Raw genomic sequence first — 3436 nt, 5'->3', positions numbered from 1 at the left:
AACAAAGATATTATTTTAAATCTATTCCATCTGAATTTCAAGATCATCTTAGGAGTAGATTTTTGGCATTGAACTCCAATGATTAAAGACTTGATGAGTTGTGGAATGATATCAAGGATGTCAACCATGCACTAAATAGAAGTTCATTATAAAAAACAGAGGAGATGTAATAAAACCCCTCATGTTCTTGCATCAAAAAAATTTAAAAAAGCAAAACAAAAACAGAGGATAAATAAAAAACTGAAATGGATGTCAGAAGATACTCTAAATATCTCACTAGAGCACTGAAAAGCCAAGACAAAGGGCAACATGCCAAAGTAAAAAAGCTGGACAGGAAATTTCAAAGGACAGCATGAAAGGGCAAAGGAAAGTATTATAATGGAATGTGCAAAGAGCTAGAATTGGAGAAATATGGAAGAACTCACTCTACATTTCTTAAGCTGAGAGGATTGAAAAACAAATTTAAACCTTTAATCACAGTATTGAAAGATAATATGGGCAATATATAGAATAATTCAGAAAGTATCAAAAGAAGATGGAGGGAATACATAAAATCACTGTTCCAAAAAGAATTGATTGGCACTGAAATATTTCACGAAATGCTATATGAGCGGGAGTCAGTGGTAATAAAAGACGAAGTGGAAGCTGCATTGAAGGCATTGGCAAATACTAAGGCCCCAGGAATCAGTGTAATACCAGCTGACTTGTTTCTATTAACAGAAGCAGCTTTGGATGTACTTGCTAGTCTATACCAGGAAATTTGGAGGACAATTGTCTGGCCAATGGATGGGAAGAGATCCATTATTATTTCCATTCCTAAGAAAGGTGACCCAACAGAATGTGGGAACTATCAACCAATATTATTCATACCACACATAACAAACAAAATACTGTTGAAGATCAAGAAAAAAGTAATGAAGAAACTCAATATCAGCAGTCAGAGCATGAGTAATAGTGATCTATTGTAGAACCAATGATAAAATGTGCATAAGGAAGTGAAAATTGAAATTGAAGAAATACAAGTTCTGAAGTGCCAAAATAAGACCCCAAGTTTATCACATTAATTACTGAGGACTAGATGAGTTGGTAGATAGTGTTTGGTGGTGCTCCCCAGTTGAAACAAGCCTGGAAACAGGAGTGACGTTCACTTTGGTAAACAGCTTGCCTCCAAAACCCTATGAACCTGGAGAAAGAATGACAGGTGCGCAAGCAAGGGTTGAGGACTTTCATTGATAGGGTCACTATGAGTCACCTACGACTTGATGGCACTTAACAATAGTAACAGATGAGTTGTAGGTATCATGAAGAAGAAAGCAAATGGTTATTAAAAAGATAAGGAAGAAAAGGCCAAAACTGATGTCAGAAAAGACTCTGAAAATGTATAAGAACATTGAACAATTAAAGTGAAAAGAAAAAATGAGGGTGAAGAAATATGATCTGAAAAATCTGTGTCTGGTCATGAATGTCATCCATAACTATTCATCTTATCTGTTTGTCTTTGTATTTATTGTTGACTGTATTTCTTGTGTAGCTCTTTGTGACTTCCTTTCTTTGTTGTTGTAATCTCCCTTAATTATACATCATCTTTTCCTTTACCCATATTAATACAAATCTATTATCTATTTACTAATTTTTAACTCCCTTCTTCTTCCCTTCCCATTTTTTTGCTGGTTTTTTAAAAATATTGATTTATTTACAAAATTAAAATGCATTGTTATTCACACTGGATCCTTCCCATTTCCCTAACCCTCCACCCATCAAATTATATGACCCCATGATTAATCCCATCCCCGCGCCTCCTCTCGCATCTCCTTCCCCACTTGGATCCTCATACATATTATACAATAATGGTTTTATGCAGTATTTGTCTTTGTGCGACTAAGTTAGTTCACTCAGCATAATGCCCTTTAGTCCATCTCATGTTAGGTAATAATTTTATACCGGTTTGCATATAAAGTTCATAAAATTCATATAGAAATTGTTTTTCATACTGGATCATTTTTTTTTAAATTGCAAGGATTATTCTATGTATAAATTTTTCTTTAGTTTTTAACTGTATTTGTTTGAAACAATGGTTGTCCTTTGTGACTGATTTATTTAATGACTCAAAACAGTGTCTTCTAGCTTCATTATGCTCATAAATTCTATATTGTTCTTTGTGCTGCATTGTACTGCCTTGTCTGAATATTAATATATGTTATAAAGACATCCACATATAAAGTAGAGTAAACAGAGAAAAATGCTTATAAGCTTCTTAATTACAACTTGACACCCTGAAGGAATTAGATTTTGGGTATGAGGCCTCGGGATCCTTGTCTTGAAAGATAACAGGGGGTAATTGATACATCATAGTCCATGAAACTGAAGTTTTACATCTCACTTTGAAGTGCAACAATGGAGTCTTAAAACCTTGCCAGAGCTGTCTAAGGTTTCTGTCTGGGACACAGAAAAGGGATGAAAATCGAAGATATACTGAACTAGTTACTCTAAAAGACCAAGCAAACTCACTTATACAATCAAGAAAACAGAACAACTAGGTGACTCGCAACTATCATTGTTGACTACTCTAGACAGGATCACAGGAGAAGATTCTAGATAAAGTAGAAAGAAATGAGGAATGAAAAGGTCAGACTTACAGGTACAATAGAGACTAGTGGAACCCCTCAGACTGAGGGGTTTAGTCACTTCAGATCTGGAAAAATAAAACATAGCAAGAAAACCTTGCCACATGGATCAACTTTCAGTCTAGCCTATAAGGTCAATGATAAAACCAACAAGGTACTGACTTCTTAGAATAAGCAATCACTTTTGCACAAGTGTAGAATAGAAGGATTAATGGAAATAAAATTTATATAGAGGAAGCAGGAATAGTGTGATTACAAGGTGGATATTGTAATAAATGTTATAAAAGTATGTATAATTAGTTGATTGAAAACTAGTGTTCTTTCTAAACATTGAAACAGGTCACACACAAAAGAGAAATGAGGCAGTAAGAGAACTGAACAAAAAATTTCAAAAGGAGGCTCTAGAAGACAAATCAAAGTATTGTAATGAAACATGCTAATAGCTGGTGTTAGAAAACCAAAAGGAAAGAATGTTGTTTTTGTTGTTAATGTGCCCTCAAGTTGCCTGCACCTCATAATGACCCCATGTACAGCAGCCCTAGACCCTGCTCTGTCTTGTGCAAATCTTATTGTTCCTGATACATCTACTTCCATTAGTCCAGTCACTGAATCAATCCATCTCATTGACGCTCTTTTTCTCTTGTGCTATTCCCCCAACCTCCCAAGATTGAGGTCCCTCTCCAAGGACTGGTCCTGCCTTACAACCTGCCCAAAGTATGTCAGATGAAGCTTCAGAATTCTTGCCTCCAAAGAGCAGCCTGACTTCACCCTGTCCAGGATGAACTGGTTTGTCCTCTTAGCAGTCCATGGTA

Source organism: Elephantulus edwardii, unplaced genomic scaffold, assembly GCF_000299155.1.
Source record: "Elephantulus edwardii isolate Elephantulus edwardi_28Jun2011 unplaced genomic scaffold, EleEdw1.0 scaffold00569, whole genome shotgun sequence".
In the NCBI taxonomy this organism is placed as follows: domain Eukaryota; kingdom Metazoa; phylum Chordata; class Mammalia; order Macroscelidea; family Macroscelididae; genus Elephantulus; species Elephantulus edwardii.
This window is presented reverse-complemented; position numbering follows the sequence as displayed.